General features: G+C 39.8%; 1 protein-coding gene across 1 annotated transcript in view; it reads left to right on the top strand.

Moving 5' to 3' along the window:
* Positions 1-19,862, top strand: part of CNTNAP2 (contactin associated protein 2) — a 3,253,420-nt gene that overhangs the window by 36,243 nt on the left and 3,197,315 nt on the right. The window lies entirely within an intron of this gene.

Raw genomic sequence — 19,862 nt, 5'->3', positions numbered from 1 at the left:
TTTGCCCAAACATTTGTCCTTGCCTGGACATCTGCTTTAAAATCTTTTTTGGATAACAGACATTGTTATCATAAAGTCAGGATCTGCCATATATTTCTGATTGCCAGTGACTGCCACAAATAGCTAGATTAAAGTGACAATAACACAAATAAAAAACTATGTCTCAGCTTTCTTCAGAGATCTCATGGTCAACCTATTTTGGCTAATTTTCTATGCAGTAGTGCATTTTTCTAAGAATCAACATGGGCCATAAGAATTTCCCCTGTGTAGATTATGAATTAGTAGAATATCTGCCATTTGCCAGAAATGTCTATTGTGAGAAAAATACATTGGAATTTAGTTATTTTATTATGAGACAGATGTAAACTGCATGGCTTGTTTAGGATTTTGCTATCTATCTATCTATCTATCTATCTATCTATCTATCTATCTATCTATCTATCTAAGTGTGCACATTTCAATTTATATATATTTATGTATATATATATATATATATATATATATATATATTCATATATATATATATATATAGATATATATAAATATAAATATATATATACAACAATATATGTATATATAAATAAGTACACTGTATGTGTATATCCATTTCCTATAAATATAAATACACAAATAACCAGAATTGTAATACAAATAAATGTAATCACGCACTTGAATGAAACAACATTGCTGTTTCCTGAAAGGTCTTCAGATCAACTGAACTAGAGACCACATATGACAAATAAGATCACATTTTGGCAGTTACAGTCAAGTAAAGTGATGAGTCTTGTTACACTTTCACGGCACAGATCTCCAACAGGGCTTGTTTACTCACAAGGTCACTCTTAACAATTCATCTATCTAATTAACTCCATGACTTCTAGGAGTCTTGATATTGATTGAGAAAATATTCCGGAATCACTCTCGGAAAGCTGTCTTACCTGTATTATAAATTATCTAAATGATGCTGGAAGTGAAGAGGTTATTTGAGGCTTAGAGACTTCTAGCCTACTGTTTACACTGTTATCTTCAAGCAGTCTGTCAATTTTCTTGATGGACTAGCACAAGGTTGTCCTCGGTGGGTGGTATATTTAACCTTTTGATATGTCATCTATTTTCTTATTATATGATGGTATTTTTTTTCCTTTTTCTTCAACTGGTTGAGCAATGTTATACAAAGTCTAATGAAAGTAATACAAACAGAAAGTTTTACATCTGGAAAATTCTTATTATTCTCTAACAACATTAATTTAGAAAAAGATGCAAGATAATTTCACTAGTGCAATGATGATTTTTTTCCCACTTGTCATCTTTGTGATGTCCATATGCAATACATTTTTTTACTCAGCAGCTATTAATCATTTACAAGACGATTTACAGTTTCCTATGTTACAGAATTGTAATATATCCATAAAAATTGGATGCCATATTGATGGTCCGTATATCGTGCGATTTTTTCTATCACTGTATCGATTTCGAAGTGAAGCCAAGTTCACATGTTAAGTATATAGTCAGTGTTTTACATCAGTATTTGTAAGCCAAAATCAGGAACAATCAGAGGAAAAGTATAATAGAAACACGTCACCACTTCTGTATTTATCACCCACTCCTGGTTTAGGCTTACAAATACTGATGTAAAATACTGACCAAATACTGCACTGCCTCATTAAATAATATTGGTCCGAGTGCAATCCGATTTTATTGGATTGTGTTCTTCTGATTTATACGTAAGTGTGAGTGATACCTAAAAACGACAGCCCTGTGTGATCCGGTCAAAATCACCATCACCTGACTGAGAGGAGGACCGGAGTGGCACTGGACACCAGAGAAGATGGCGATCTGGGAGTATATTAATACCCTGACACTACACTACACATTAAAAAATAATAGTGGTTGTGCTTCTTTAACTGAGCTTTTTATATACTACCATTTGAGTAAACGTGGCTCTTAATAGGTGCTATAAAATATCTGATTTTTCATGTAGACTATTTTGTTATCCTCTGTTCGTTTTAGCAGCTTTTCATCCATAAAAAACCTGTTGGAACATTAAGCCAAATATTTTATTGCCATGTAATGTGAAATAAGGTCACACTCTGCCTTCCCAAAACTTTAACAAATTAGAACAATTATTTAAAAAATGTATTGGCTTAACAAACACATTTTCTGTAGTGTTCCCATTAGTGAGCTTTACTATTATGCCCTTTCACTGTGAAAAAGTATGCATTATACTCCCAGCAGTGCCAGTTTCTTCTCCTAAATTATTAATAAGGTGATAATCAGAATGTTAATGAGGCCGGTTAGATTTTGATGAATTACATTAATGTACTTCTGTACTAACGTGAACTAAAATAATTTTCTGCTGCTTAAAACTTGCATGTCTAATGAGATTTTCAGCTTTTACCATTTATGGCCATGAGACATTACAGAGACGACACATACAAAGACACAGAAAACTATTGGCCTATTCACAATCTGGTATGAAGTACCTACAAATATTGATACCAAGGTTGTCTACCTAATTAATGACATACAGCAGTATCAGTGACCAATATTTAAGTAGTAAAAGGGGGAAATACACGTCTCTAAAATAAATACACATAAGGCCATCTTAGTAAAAAAGTGGAATGTTCTCACTCAAATTTCCACGTGTGGGGGAATAGGTCCCTCTCGTTAGACACCCTTTAAGTATAGCTATAAATATAATCTTTGCTGGGATCCTCTATGGTCCTGAGTCATGAAAATGTGATGTGGGCAATGTCATTTACCATTCTCTATTCATACAATATCCTCACTAATGTTGGTCCTATTCAATTTGGGATATATATACTTTGGTTGATATCTACTGGATCTTTTTCTTTAATTTGTAACATGAACCAATGTACAATACTCTTTTAAAGGTCTAACCAGTATGATTTGACCCAGGATTAATGGCTGTCAAACTGTGGTTTTTACCCCAGATTCCTGACAACTACTTTGTGTGTAGAAAGGATTATGCAGGTAGAGGGTGAGACCTTGCTTTGGGGATTATTGTTATTGTTCAAGCCTCCAGTATCCCACAGAAGGTGGGGCTTGAAAACGTGCCCCCTCCTTAGGTAATGCACCTCTGATTAAAATATTCTGACACTGCATGTCAGAAAATCATGCACTGGAAGAAGCATATTCTGAAAGTGACCTGTGCGGCTTACAGCTGGGTTGTGCGTACCACTGCCTGGATGTGACATTGGAATCACTGGAAGTGACGCGACCACGAAATACGGCACTGCACACACAAAATGGAAGGGTCACTTGAGGTATACAGCAGCATAGAAGGACTCACCAACTGCGATGTGCGGTAGGAGTGCATAAATAAATCAGTGGCAGGAGAGACCACTGTTGTCACCAGTGAAATCCCCTGGTGCGTCAATAAGAGGAAACGTGTTGGGAGAAGGTAGACATTATGTTTTTTACCTCCATGCTGGTTGACTGATGGGCATTAATCAGGAGGCTTCCTTTCCAGGGTCATTTGAGGAATTACATGGAATAAAAGGGCCAGAAACAAGAGGAAACCAATATGGTTGAATAAGAACGTAAAAGGGGCGTTAAATAGCAAAAAAGAGGCATTCAAGAGATTAAAAAAGGAAAACAGCAAGGAGGCACTAATGTGTTACAAGGAAAAAACTAGAACCTGCAAAAAATAAATAAAAATAGCGAAGGAGGAAACAGAGAGACGTATTGCTAGGGAAAGTAGATCAAATCCCAAACTGTTCTTTAAGTATATAAATAGTAAAAGGATTAAATCGGATAATATTGGACCGATGAAAAGTGATGAAGGCAAAATCATAGAGAAAGATGAGGATAAAGCTAATCTACTAAATACATTTTTTTCTTCAACTTTCATAAAGGAAAAAGAACTAACAGGCGAAATGAGAAGGGACAAGCTTAATCCTCCACTAAGTATGACAAATCTAACCCAAGCTGGGGTACAGAAACGCCTCAGTAACATTAAAATAAACAAATCACCAGGACCTGATGGCATACACCCACGGGTACTAAGGGAACTAAGTAATGTGATAGACAGACCGTTATATCTTATATTTAAGGACTCTGTTGAGACTGGGTCTGTACCACTTGATTGGCAACAAGCGAATGTAGTGCCAATATTCAAAAAGGGAGCAAAAAGTGACGCCGGAAACTATCGGCCGGTGAGTCTGATGTCCGTTGTGGGCAAAATTTTTGAAGGCTTTATTAATGAGGCAATTATGGAGCATCTTGATGCTAATAATCTATTAACCCCGAACCAACATGGATTCATGAGGAATCGCTCCTGCCAAACAAACCTGATTGACTTCTACGAGGAGGTTAGCTCTCGATTAGATCAGGGGGAACCAGTGGATGTCGTGTATCTCGACTTCTCAAAAGCGTTCGATAGCGTGCGACATAATAGGTTGGTATACAAAATGAGAATGATGGGGCTGGGGGAAAATGTTTGCAAGTGGGTAGATAATTGGCTAAAGGATAGAAGGCAGAGGGTGGTTATAAATGGAATATACTCAGAATGGGTAAGCGTCACTAGAGGGGTACCACAGGGGTCTGTACTAGGCCCAATGTTATTTAATATCTTTATTAACGACATAGTCAACGGGTTAAATAATAAAATATCAATATTTGCAGATGACACAAAGTTATGTAAAACAATTAATACAAAAGAGGATAGTGAAGACCTACAGAGGGATTTGGATAAACTGGGTAGGTGGAGCATTAAATGGCAAATGAGGTTTAATGAGGAGAAATGTAAGGTCATACATATGGGAAGGAAAAATGGAAGTCACCAGTACTCACTGAATGGGAAATCATTGGGGAATTCAGAGATGGAGAAGGACTTGGGCATCTTAATTGATAGTAAACTAAATTGGAGTGCCCAAAGTCAGGCCGCTGCTGTAAGGGCAAACAGGGTAATGGGATGTATCAGAAGAGGTATAGCTGCAAAGTATGAGAACATTGTTCTTCCACTGTACAAAGCACTGGTCAGACCACACTTGGAATACTGTGCTCAGTTATGGGCCCCAATATATAGAAAGGATATAAACGAGCTTGAAAAGGTACAAAGGAGGGCAACAAAATTAATAATGGGAATGGAGGGACTGCAATACCCAGAGAGGTTGGCAAAATTAGGACTATTCAGCCTGGAAAAAAGAAGGTTGAGGGAGGATATAATAAATGTGTACAAATATGTTAGGGGACAGTATAAAGACCTTGCCAGGGATTTGTTCAAAAGGAGGGATATTACGGTAACAAGAGGGCACTCACTAAGACTGGAAGAGAAAAGGTTCCAGCACCAGCATAGGAAGGGGTTCTTTACGGTAAGAGCAGTGAAAATATGGAATTCACTGAGTGAGGAGACGGTAATGTCAGATTCACTAAACCAGTTCAAGCGGGGACTGGATGCATTTCTAGATACCAGGCAGATTTCAGCATATACTTAAAAATAGAATAAAATAGTAAGTTGATACAGGGATTTATTCTGACTGCTGGTTTCAGAGTCGGGAGGGAATTTTTCCTCAGGTGAAGATTGGCCAAATCATTTGGGGTTTTTACCCTCCTCTGGATCAACTTTAGCAACTACGTAACTTACAGGTCGAACTTGATGGACGCAAGTCTTTATTCGGCTTTACTAACTATGTATTACCACACTTGGAAATTTAGGTGAGAACATTCCACTTTTTTTACTAACATGGCCTTATGTATATTTATTTTAGAGACGTGTATTTCCCCATTTTACTGCTGTAATAGCGGTTACTGACAGAATTTATTTTGAAGCTTAGAAATTCCAGTAATTAATGTGGCAGTTCATATCATGCTTAGAAATCTTAGTGCTGCCCATAAAAATCATGGAGGTCATACAAAATACTAGATGTAGTAGTTTTTGAAGTTGGGTGCATTTTTTCATAAACTTACTTGAGTAAAATTGAAGATTTTGTAAGGAAAGTCATATTGTTAACCTTACTTTCATTTTATGGGTAAAAAAATGTTCTATGAAACTCAGTCCTCTCAAATTCTTGGAAACTGTTCTGGCTGGCTGCCATTTTGCTAAATACACATGGAAACAAAATACAAAAAAATTCAGTCATCTTTAATCATATTGCTTTGTCAATTTAATCAATTACTTTATTTCATCTTTAGCTTATAGTATCATTGATTGTACCTTTCTCTGTTTTTATCAAAAATGGTTTGTTTCATGTTCTGGTGAGAAATTTTGAAGGGGTGGAGGAGTCAACACTAATTTGGCTATCTCATGATTGCAATGGATAGCTAAATCAATTCTGTTATCTTTCTTTAATACAATGACCCTTTTTATTTCTGTAACCTCAATTCTAAATAAACTTTCGAAATACCTCACTAAATGAGACTGAGACTCATAGATGCATTTTTGGATGCATTCCATATCAGTTTTGTTGGAAAGTGAAAGCTTTGTTAACATTGTAATCTGAAATATAAATACAATTTGCCTTACATTCTCTAAAATGATACAAATTGCAGATTTTTTTAATCTCATCATCATGTCTTTAATGTAGCTTACTAACCATGCAATGTTTGACAAATGTTTAACTATCTGACTTTTGTTAGTGCGGTAACGGCACTTCTAAATAAACATTCCAATTGCTTCACTACATGAGACTGAAATTTTTTGGATTCTTTCTGTATCAGTTTTGTTGGAAAGTAAAAGCTATACACACTGTGGTAAGATGCCTCACTCGGCCGCTTCCGGGAGTAGACTTAGGAATCGTGTTTTCTCTGCATGCTTTATTATGTGGCATAAAGCCCTGCAGCACCAGCAAAAATAAACACAGCCTTACTGGTAAAACAAAAGATAAACGATAACACCGTCCATTGCAATGTGGGGTTTGCCCACACAGGTTCTAGTCCCAGCTTTCAGCTCCTGCAGTCCTGTGGCCTTCCAGTCTGGAGTCTTTGCCACTCCAAACTCACAACAGAGAAAAAAAACAGGACTGAACATTAAAACATTGCTCAGCCACACCCTGAGGTGGAGGTATGGGGAATGACTTCCCTCCCATCTCTATGTCATCCCCATAAAACCACATGCTTTAAAAGAGTTAACCCCCAGCATATAACATGCTCGCAGAAGGTTTATTGGTTTCAGTTCACACAGGCTAGCAACCTGCATGACACATATATCATACCAGTGACTCTGTCAACACATAGTAACCTGGAATGTTTGTACAATTTACTTTACATTGCTTAATAAGGAAAACATTGCAGATTTATTCAATCTGATTATCATGTTTTTATGCAATTTAATAATGCTGAAATGTTTAAAGAATTAACTTTTAATCTGCAGCATCACATATGCTAATGAATCAGGACTATTTTGGTGGGGTGCCTCTTCATGCCGACTAGTCCTACCTTGGAACTTATATCATGAAGGAGAAAGCTTCGAGTCTAAATGCTTCAAATGTGATAATCTTTAATGAAAACAAATATTAAAAAAAATTACACAATACAAATCACTTTTAAAAATGCATGACAGACAAGAAAGAGCGCTGACGACTAAATCTGGTGCTCACAAATATCATAAGCCACAATAAAGTGGCCAGATGCATTGTAACCATCCTAATATATGGATTGGATCAAAAATAATCTCAGTTGGGAGAGTAACGAGTACATCATAATGGTAAGGTTGATCCTAACTCACAAATAACAACAACTTGTACACAATAATGTCCCACTGAAAAACATGGTGTGTAAATCACAGTACTTGAATTAGCTGGCAGTAATGAATGGAAAGGAAATAAGCATGCCATTTATCACGGTCCAAGACAAGAAAAACCTGTACAGAAAAAAACACGCTGTCATGATGCATAATGCCTGCAAGAAAAGCACTGTTAAAGAGGAGGAATGAGAACATACCAAAAGGCCCAGTGAGAGCTGTCAGTCCAAATGAAAGACCCTCTAGTTTCCCGATGTGCGTTTTGGTATTTACTTGTGCTGCTTCATCATGGGGGAATGACATAAAGAGTTCTCAGCCCAAAGGAAAGACCCCCTGGATCACAGATGCGCGTTTCACTATTTACATGCTTCATCATGACATAATGACATTCCCCCATGATGAAGCAGCACATGTAAATAGTGAAACGCGCATTGGGGATCTAGGGAGTCTTTCCTTTGGGCTGATAACTCTCTACGATTCTCTTGGTATGTTCTGATTCCTCCATTTTAACAATGCTTTTCTTGCATTCATTCTTCAAACACTGCCTTATTAATAAGCACATAAATAATTTTAATTAAATAAAGAAATCCACCTATGCTGCTATAGTAGCAGACACACTGGTGGACCATTAATGGTACACATGTACAGATGGATGGCACATGGATGGTATACACGTACACATGGATGGCCAGCAGAAAACCACACGGATGATAAAAACAGACCGTCTCACACGTACTTTTAATAAGTGGACTTGTGAAGGAAACCTAACAGATAAAAATAAACAATTGAGATGGGAAAATTTAGCTTTTTCAAAATAATTCTGTACACTATTAGTTGCAAAATAATTATGCACACATAGATATTCTCCTAAGAAAGACAAGCCTCAATTTTATTTTCTTAAACATTCAAGTTTTAGGTTTCATTAACCTTTTGGATTGACCAACAGCCCTGTAGTTGTTCAATAAAAAAATACAAACTGCCTAATAATTGTGCACACAGTGTAGAATCAACATTACCCTGATTACCAAAGCACTAAGGCATCGGGAAGAACCAAGGCGAAGCGCCAAAATTGTAGCATCTCATGTGATGCTCCACTTCTGGGGCAGCTGAGAGCTGGTATTTTTAGGATGGGAAGGGCCAAGTAACCATTGACCTTCCCAGCCTGATAACATCAGCTCGCAGCTGTCTGTTTTATCTTTGCTGGTTACCAAAAATGAAGGGGGTCCCCACATAATTTTTTTCATTTATTTATTTATTTATTAGGTTAACAGAAAGCTGTAGAATAAGCTAAACATACTAGGCACAAATTATATTGCTGATGGATATCTATCTATCTTTCCATCTGTTATCTTTGCACATATTTAACACATAAAAATTAGTAATTTCTTGAATGCATTTAATTCAGGTACGTGTAACACGGACGGCTCACGGATGTCACATGGATGTTATTTATGTGCTGTACGAATTTACACGGACCCATTGACTTGTATTGGCTCTTGTCATCCGTGTGTCCGGGAAAACGTACATGTCTCAGTGAAAACACAGACATGTGAAGATCACCATAGGTTTTAATAGGTACATGTGAATACGTGTCTCCGGTATGTGTCAAAATGGATGCCACATTTACCTGAGACACGGATATGTAAAAGGGGCCTTAAAGTAAAAATAATAACAAAACATGTCAAAATTTACTAAATATATTTCTGACACTTCAAAAAAAACATTAGTGACAAATATAGTCATCCTTCTTTTCAATAACAGTCATAAGCCTTCCATCCATGGAGTTTCTTATTGAAGATCAATTTTTTGGGCTGTACCAACCACAACCTCTGTTCAGATAGGCCTACTGTTTTCCATCACTGTAAATCTCCCATTTAAGAAGGGCTAACGAGTTCTCAGTAGGGCTTAGGTTATGTGAGGAAGGTGGCTTTGTCATTATTTTTTCATCTTTAAAGCATTTACTGGCTAGACAAGCAGTGGAGATTTCGATGAATGTGATAGAGTATATTTTGCATAAAAATCACGGTTTTCTTGAAAAATGCAGACTGCTTGGAGAAATTGTCTGTCTTCCAAAAATTGGCAGTAGATTTGGGAGTTGATTTTGAGCCCATCTTCAACACCAAAGAGTCCAACTAACTCATCTTCAATAATTCCAGCCCAAATCAGTACCCCATCTCCTCCTTGCTGGCTTCAGAGTCAAGTGTGTGCCTGTTACTGATCCAGCCACTGGTCCATCCATTTGGCTCATAAAGAGTCACTGTCATCTTTGTCAGTTAATGTTCATCTTTTTTTCCAACACGTTTTTTGTGACATTGTTGACATTGTTTGCAATAGAACTTTTGATGGTTCTGTGATCACACTCCAAAAATATCTTAGCAATTTCAAGAGTGCTGCATCCCTCTGTAAGACTTTTAACAATTTTTGACTTTTCACATTCAGTTCAATCATATTTTTTGCCCATTTTGTCTGAAAAAAGCTGCCTAATAATTCTGCACACCTTGATAAATTAAGTTGTACACTTATGCTGCAACCACCCTCATTTTACACAAATACACATCACCTGATCTACTTTATCCAATAAGCATTCAAGTTTATACAGCTTGGCGTTGGAAAATATACACAAAAATGATGATATAGTCAAAATACTCACTTGCCTAATAATTGTGCACACATTGTAACATGGATAGTGATCTGAGTCACAAAAGATCACAGTAAAACATGCATGGAAGTTAACAGGTTATTACTGTATCCAGATCAATAATTATTTGCTGTTTTTTATGCATGTCTTGAATAGTGCTACATAAACAACAATGATAATATTTTTCTGTTCATATTTTCTTACTTTCTTTTATTACCATTGCAGATTCAGGTATCTTGTAATTGTCAATAGTTTGTTTATAATTATTTTTCCTTGCATGTAAAATAAACTTTTTAATATCTGTTTACATAGTATTTATGAAAATTAGCTTCTTATGTTTGAATTGTTAGGTGTTAGGATTAAGATGTATAATCCATATGGTTAAGCTTCTGATTTCTGATCAAAACACTTTTCTTTCTCATCTTACCGTGCGTACTTCTTTTGAAAAATCATAGATTTGCTTTTATACATTGGGCAATGAAGAAAAAGTGTTTCATATTTTTCTTTGATATCGAAAGTACAAAAGGCTCTGTAAACTCTTTCTATGCCTGGGACAATATTTTTTGATGTGCAGGTAACAGATAAACATTTGTTTCTATGTTGTGGTGATGACAAACAGCAATGGTTTTATCACAAAGTCGTTTCAAATATATTTATCTGTGGGATGAAAGTATATTTATCTCTGCTCATATTAGGAGTTGTAGGAGAGAGGTAATAAATATGTAAATAATTATTAGTAATATGCGCAAACAAACCTATTTACACTAATTATATAATTTACACTAATTAGATAGTCGGGGTGAAGATATTATTAGGCATGTTGGATTTGTATCTATGCACAGGCAGAGCTGACTCTTAGGCTCCATGGTCATGGCCATATTATTATTATTACTCCACACACAAGTCATAGTTATAGGTAAAGAATAGTGATGAGCGAGCATGCTTGTTACTCGATATTCACGAGCATGCTCGGGTGTTTTCCGAGTATCTGCAAGGTGCTAAGGTGTTATGTTTTAGTCACTCCGTGCTCATGATTTGCGACTGTTTGACAGCTTTAATACATGTGAGGAATGCCTGTTTCTTAGACATTCCTCACATGTATTAAAGCTGTCAAAGATACTCGGCGAGCACCCGAGCATGCTCACCGAAAAGGTTAACAGAACATACTCGCTCATCACTAGTAAAGAACGATTAGACCTAGTCCTGGGAAATCAAAAAAGCCTCCCACAAAGAAGGATTTAGGGAAGGCTTTTTTCATCTAAAAAAAATAGTATGCATATCCATTCTTGGCTCTAAATACAAAATCATGATAAAAGATTAGAGAAACATATTAGATTTTTTTTATTTGACGCACCAGGACATAAACAAATCAGAATGTCTTAAAATTAGGTAAATACAACCTCAGATGAACAACACATGACAAAATAAATAGTATCATTTATTTAACAAAAAATAGGCCAAAATGCAGAGTGTGAAAAATGAAGTACAACCCATAAATCAATAGCTTGTAGAACCTTTAGCAGCAATAACTAAAGTATTTTTTCTGTTTGACTCTTATCAGTCTTTCACATAATTCTGGAATAATTCTGACCCACTCTTTTATATAACGTAGGCCATTGTTACTTGTTGCTTGTTGCTTCAGTTAATTGATAATGATGACCGAGCACTAAAATGCTCAAGTGCTCAGTACTCGAATTGAGCAGGTCAGATGCTCAACTCGAGTAACGAGTATAATAGAAGTTAATGGGAAGCTCGAGCATTTTTCCGGAACACCCTAACAGGAGAGCTGGGGAGGCAGAAAAATCTCTATGTCTCCCTCGGAACTTGAGCACTCGCAATACTCAAGTAACGTGCATACCCGAGCACACAGATGCTCGATCGAATATCGAGCAGTGGAAAACAAGCTCGCTCATAACTATTCATTGAGGTTTGAGGGAAATCATTTTTGCACAGTTTTCTTAAGACAACTATATAGTATTTCAATTGATTTGAGGTCTGGATTAGAGATGAGCGTTGTTCTACTCGAACTGTTCGCCAATCTCAAATTCGAGCTGTTTTGGGCGGTGTTCGAGCTGTTCGGCGAACACGAACAATTTGAGAAAAATTCGGCTGTTCGAGGTTATGTTCGATAACTGTTCGTGCACCAAAATCATAACTGGATTTTTTCTCAGTAATGATGAAAATTAATGTTAATACGCAGTTTGAGTGTACAGCGGGGTGGGGGGAGGGGCAGGGGATGGATCTCTGCAGGAACAATGAAGATCTCCATTTTTTTTTTCTCTTTCCCGCATTTACAGTGGGGAGGTGAAATCTGTCAGCCTATCAGCAGCGCACACACGGAGCGAAGTGCTTTTTTTCACACAAGCAAGGGCATGTGTCATTGGCAGTGTATGTCACATGTCCTTGCCCTATAAGACCAAGCCATTTTCCCCGTCGCCACCATTTTCTCACTGCTGCAGCTGCGTGTTAGACGGCACCGCTGTTGCTGTGTGCACTATACCTTGTTAATTTCAAGCCAATTTTCGCACAAATCTACAGATAGCTTGGGAGTAGGGAATAGTTGTGATTGCAGTCCTTTTAAGGACTAGGTTACAGCTTTTCCTACGACTTTAATCAGGCAGGTCTGTGCTCTTAAATAGATAGATTGTGGGAGTAAAGACTAATTGTAATTGGAGTCCTTTTCAGGACTAGGTTACATCAGTTCCTATCAGTTTTTGCCAGGCAGGTCTGTGCCAGTGCTGTGCAAGTTTTTTTCACAGCATTTGGCTGAATCTAGCAAAGCTAATCCTTTTTGGCCTATTGCAGAGTGTGTTAGTCAGTGGAGTAGCCTATCTGTGTTGCAAGATATACCACCTGTGTATAGAATACCAATTTTTTTACTGCACCTAGTGAAGTAAAATCTTTTGGGCATAGCATCATTCTATTAGCCCATCTATACTGACCTCCATCAGGTTGCAAATTGAATATAATTTTTTTCTGCATCTAGCTCTGAAAAAATATTGGGCTTCTAGCTGTGTGTGGGACTTGTTGTATTAGTCCATCTATACTGACCTCCATCAGGTTGCAAACTGCATATATTTTTTCTTCATCTACCTCTGAAAAAATATTGGGCTTCTAGCTGTGTGTGGGACTTGTTCTATTAATCCATCTATACAGACCTCCATCAGGTTGCAAACTGAATATATTTTTTTCTGCATCTACCTCTGAAAAAATATTGGGCTTCTAGCTGTGTGTGGGACTTGTTGTATTAGTCCATCTATACAGACCTCCATCAGGTTGCAAACTGAATATATTTTTTTCTGCATCTACCTCTGAAAAAATATTGGGCTTCTAGCTGTGTGTGGGACTTGTTGTATTAGTTCATCTATACAGACCTCCATCAGGTTGCAAACTGAATATATTTTTTTCTGCATCTACCTCTGAAAAAATATTGGGCTTCTAGCTGTGTGTGGGACTTGTTGTATTAGTCCATCTATACTGACCTCCATCAGGTTGCAAACTGAATATATTTTTTTCTGCATCTACCTATGAAAAAATATTGGGCTTCTAGCTGTGTGTGGGACTTGTTCTATTAATCCATCTATACAGACCTCCATCAGGTTGCAAACTGAATATATTTTTTTCTGCATCTACCTCTGAAAAAATATTGGGCTTCTAGCTGTGTGTGGGACTTGTTCTATTAATCCATCTATACAGACCTCCATCAGGCTGCAAACTGAATATATTTTTTTCTGCATCTACCTCTGAAAAAATATTGGGCTTCTAGCTGTGTGTGGGACTTGTTGTATTAGTCCATCTATACTGACCTCCATCAGGTTGCAAACTGAATATATTTTTTTCTGCATCTACCTCTGAAAAAATATTGGGCTTCTAGCTGTGTGTGGGACTTGTTCTATTAATCCATTTATACAGACCTCCATCAGGTTGCAAACTGAATATATTTTTTTCTGCATCTAGCTCTGAAAAAATATTTGGCCTTCTAGCAGTGTGTGGGACTTTCTCTATTAGTCCATCTATACTGACCTCCATCAGGTTGCAAATTGAATATAATTTTTTTCTGCATCTAACCCAGCCAATAGTTTTGGCCTAATACCACAGTTTGGCCACTCAGCTCTGCTCGGTTCCCATCCATTGTTTTTTTGTGCAAACAACTCCAGATTTGTTAATTAGTTAACCACCAAAATGAGTGGAAAAAGGCCTGCTGCTGGTGGAAAGGGTAATAGGCGTGTTGGGAATGGGAAAAAAGGTTGTGTCCGTGGGGTAGGTGTTAAAGCAACAGTAACATCTGCAGAAGAAAGACCATCTTCCAGCCAAACTAAAATGTCTACTTCTTTTAGCGGACAATGTGATAAGATCCCTTTCCTACGGCCACGCCAATCGCTACAAATTCCAGATGAGGCACAAAAACAGCAGGTGCTTCAACGGATATCAAGTGCTCCTTTAAGTGGGCTCTCCTCCACATCAACTTCAACATCACAAATACTCCAGTCCTCAAAGGTGTCACCCCAATCGCACTTGCTTCCTCACAGCTCCCAAATCTCCAGCTGCCCGTCTGAGTATGAGGTAGAACAGATGGTTGAGTCTGCAGAGCTGTTTACTCATACTATAGCCTGGGAATCAGAGGTCGACTCCAGCGCTTCTGTGAATCCAGACGAGGAAATGATCTGCACTGATGCCCAGAATCTTTATGAGTCGGATCCAGGACCAGACGCAGAAGGTTCTGACCATAATGTAGACCCTCATTCCCAAACTGTAACTCCTGTTGGTGGAGACAATGAGGAAGACGATGATAAGACTCAAATACCTGATTGGAGCGACAACTTTAGTTTTTTGTCAGGGCAGGAACAGGTTGGCTCTGAGGACGACGGGTGTGATAACGCACAGGGTGATGATGATGAGGTTGGAGATACCACTTACTGTCAACCCACAGTCAGCCAAGAGATGAGGTCAGCAGAGGAGGTGGAGGAAGATGCTAGTGATGACGAGGTCAGGTTGCGCCTTCCTGGACAGAGACGTAGTACTGGAAGCACGTCAACAACTGCATCCTCAAACACAACTCTGCCTCTCACCACAAGTCGTGGTGGCTCTTCAGGTCGCATGGGTGCTAAGCCTTGCATAGCCTGGGCATTTTTTCAGATCGATAAAGATGACCCAACTCGTGTTATCTGTAACATTTGTCAGCAAAAGCTAAGTAGAGGCCAAAAAATACATAGTTTGAGTACTTCATGCATGAACCGGCACATGGACATTAAGCATAAGTTGCAGTGGGAAGCTCAGTGTGCTACAATGCGGCCTAGCCGGCCGGGCCAACCACCGTCTGCCATATCTTGTGCATCCGCGGCCTCTTCATCCTCTGTGACTGGGGGGACAGCAGTCACACCTGTTTTGGGGTGCAGACCTGCCACCTCTTTACCCGCAACAGCCAGCGTGATTGGCAGGTCATCATTTTCTTTGGAGGTGGTAACACCAGCTGGTGTTGAGCGCTGTCCGACATCGATAGCACCACCTTTGGATCAAGGCAACCTAACATGTCCGCCTGCATCTTCCTCACAGACCGGCAGTTTGCCGGGGACACCCTTATCAACCCCGTCTAAGCACAATAGCCAGCCCTCGGTCCCTCAGATGTGGACAAGTAAAAGACCATTTCCTCCTAGCCATGAGAAAGCTAAGAGGTTGAATTTCACCATCTGCAAGTTCTTGGCAATAGAAATGCTGCCTTTCCGCCTGGTGGACACAGAGGATTTTCGAGACCTTATGTCCGTCGCAGTGCCCCAGTACCAGATGCCCAGTCGGCACTACTTCTCAAAGAAAGGTGTGCCTGCGCTCCACCAGCATGTCGCACACAACATCACCGCTTCTTTGAGAAACTCTGTGTGTGACAGGGTGCATTTCACCACAGACACTTGGACAAGTAGGCATGGACAGGGGCGTTACATGTCGCTGACTGGGCACTGGGTAACTATGGTGACAGCAGGACAAGGGGCTGCTGTCCAAGTCTTGCCGTCCCCACGAGTTGTGCGTCAATCCTCTTTATGTCAAAGTTCCTCCACTGCTTCTGCCTCCTCAACCTCCTCTCGGTCTTCCACCTGCACCCAAAGCCTGTCTGGTCATGCCACAAGCTTTCTAACTGCGCAGAAGGGATCCTGCACACCTCCTTACTATGCTGGCAGTAGGACAAACTGATGGAAGACTCATCAGATGAGGGAGACCTTGATCACATTTCTGTTGTGCGAGGTTTGGGGGAGAGGACAGAGGAAGGAAGCATGATTGTTACCTCGCCACCAACACAACAGGGACTTGATGCTCCTGGATGCGCAACACACATGAGTGCCTTCTTTCTGCACTACCTGCAACATGACCCTCGAATTGTGAGAATTAGAAATAATCCTGACTACTGGGTTACCACACTGTTAGATCCCCGGTACAAATGTAAATTTGCAGAAATTATTCCTGCCATAGAAAGGGATGCACGCATGCAGGAGTATCAGCAGAGACTGTTGCAGAATCTTACATGTGCTTTTCCACAAAATACCAGTGGTGCACGTAGTGAATCTCACAGTTCCAACTTGCCAACCGTGGGACCGTCAAGTGTTCAGCACTGAAACCGTAACAGAACCACAGTATCTGCTGGTAACATCAATTTTGCGGAATCATTTCACCACTTTTTTAGCCCATCCTTTGCAAGGCCACAGGAGACAAGAAGTCTGACACATAGTCAACGCCTAGAGACGATGGTACAGGAGTATCTCCAAGTAAACATTGAAGCCACGACTGTGTCACTGGACCCTTGCTCTTTTTGGGCTTCCAATCTGGATAAATGGCCGGAGCTAGCCACTTACGCCTTGGAGATCTTGTCATGCCCCGCAGCCAGCGTTCTGTCTGAACGTGTGTTCAGCGCTGCTGGTGGTGTGCTGACAGATAAGCGCACGAGGCTCTCCACTGATAATGTAGACAGACTCACGTTCATAAAGATGAACAAATCATGGATCCGAAACGACTTTTCTACCCCTGTGTCATCCTGGGGAGAGTAAAAGCTTGATGATTGGTTAAAATCACCCTACCAACCGTTTTAAGCTTTCAAATTACTAATCATGTTTATCTGTATCTTGGCTGGAAAATAATTTGGGCTTTGTAGCAGTGTGCAGCACTGATCCTATTAGGCCATCTATACTAAAGCTTCACCAGATTTAAAATTAATAATAATTTTTAGCTGCATCTAGCCCGGAAAATAATTTTGGGGCTCCGAGATGCGCAAGACACATAAGTGCCTTCTTGCTGCACTACCTGCAGCATGACCCTCATATTGTCAGAATTCGAAGTAATCATGACTACTGGGTTGCCACACTCTTAGATCCCCCAAACTTTTCGATCAACCTTTTCATTTTAATAAAGACCAAAAAAATGGTCATTTTTGAAATTATAAGCATTAGCAGGTTGTTAGAAACTGAAATCAAACAGTTTTCAACTCAAAACTTTATTCTAGGTGATGTTACATTTTCACATAGGACCCCTTGTTCGAAAGGAGCTTCTGAACTCTCTCGTCCATTGAATTTGTCAGGTTTTGGATGGTTTCTGCTTCAATTGTTTTGCATGAGGACAGAATACCCTCCCAGAGCTGTTGCTTAGATGTGAACTGCCTCCCGCCATCATAGACACTCCTTTTAATGATGCTCCAAAGGTTCTGAATTGGGTAGAGGTCAGGGGAGCATGGGGGTCACACCATAAGTTTGTCCCCTTTCATGCCCATATCAGCCAGAGATGCAGATGTTTTATGTGCTGCATGAGATGGTCCATTATCATGCAGAAAAATGATCTTGCTGTGAAATACACGGTTCTTCTTCTTGAACCATGGCAGGAAGTGCTGTTTGAGAAAATCCACATACATTATGGAGTTCATCTTTAGCGCCTTCAGGGATCCTAAAGGGGCCGGCAATCTCTCTCCCCATGATTCCAGCCCAAAACATTACTCCACCTCCTCCTTGTTGGCGCTGTAGCCGTGTTTGCGTGGGGTGTCCATCAACCAGCCATCCTCCACTCCATCCATCTGGACCATCGAGCGCTGCACGGCACTCATCCGTGAACAAAACAGTTTTGAAATCAGTCTTCATGTAATGTTTGGCCCACTGGATCCGTTTCTGCTTGTGTGAAGTGGATAGAGGAGGTAGACAGGATGGCGTATGCACAGCTGCAAACCTCTGAAAGACCCTGCATCTTGTTGTTCGGGGGACGTTGGAGGCACAAGCAGCTTCAAAAACTTGTCTGCTGCTATGACAAGGCTTTTTTGCCGCTGCTCTTTCAACCTGACGTAATTGCCTGTAGGAAAGAGTCCTCAATTTGCCCTTATCAGCACGCACACGTGTGTACTGTGAATCAGCTACATACTTCTTGATTGCCAAGACACTTCATCCTGATCATCGCACAATGTTGATTGTAGTCATGCCTTGACCTAAACACTCCACAATTTGTTGCTTCTCAGCAGCCGACACATCCTTTTTCTTTCCCATTTTGGCAGAAAATGTAGGCTGCTTAATAATGTGAGACAGCCTTCTTAAGTAGTCTTGCCTTTCATTGGACACACCTGCCAAACTAATTAGCACAGGTGTCTGCAATTGCTTACAGTGATATAAAGAGCCCTGACACACATCACCATCAATGAGTTTAACTGACAAACAAACAAATTATTCCCTTATTACTCCTAAACACTTTTTGCATAATAATTTGGAACACAGTGTACATGTGCTTTTCCACAAAACACCAGTGGTTCACGTAGTGAATCTTACAGTTCTAACTTGCCAACCGTGGTCTGTATGGAGTTGTTCAATAAAGGGCCCAAAATTAAGATAACATAGATGGGAGAGGTCTCTATGCATAGGAATTCCTAAGTATTTGATACCCTGTGAGGTCCAGGCAAAGGGAAAGTTGGACTGGATGGAATCCTATATGGATTTGGGGAGGGAGACATCGAGGGCCTCAGACTTCGCTGCATTGATTTTAAAATTTGACCATGTAACAAAGTGATCTATTTCAGCCATAACAGCATGGATGGATATATGTGATTGAGTGATATATACTAGGACATCATCAGCAAATAGAGAGCACTTGTACTCGGTGCCTCCCACCTCAATCCACCTAATATTGGGGTTATGGCGAATTGATGAGAGCAGGTGCTCCGTCACTAGGATGTATAAGAGAGGGGACAGAGAACATCCCTGCCTTGTCCCATTGGTGATTGTGAAAGGTGATGAAAATGTTCTGACGCGCCCCCTGGGCCTTGGGACACCCGGAGCCGGACCCTTTTTGGTGGATGCTGGTGGTTGTAGTCTCCGTGGCGGCAACCCGGTTCCGTGGCTCAGGGCGGTCAAACCAGTGGCGGAACTATTTATGTGGTTTTGATGTTTAAATGTCCGACTACGCCACCCGTGGATTGCGGTCAGAGTGAACCGCCCCTCCAGGGCAGACCGCTGAGGCTGGTGTTGTGCGTGCAGCAGAGCATAGCATAACTCCCCACGGGAGGAGTATAGC

This window comes from Phyllobates terribilis, unplaced genomic scaffold, assembly GCF_046119375.1.
Source record: "Phyllobates terribilis strain yellow unplaced genomic scaffold, ASM4611937v1 Scaffold_4__5_contigs__length_816908805, whole genome shotgun sequence".
Classification (NCBI taxonomy): domain Eukaryota; kingdom Metazoa; phylum Chordata; class Amphibia; order Anura; family Dendrobatidae; genus Phyllobates; species Phyllobates terribilis.
Note: the sequence above shows the minus strand (reverse complement) of the source record. Positions and strands in the feature narration are given on the sequence as shown.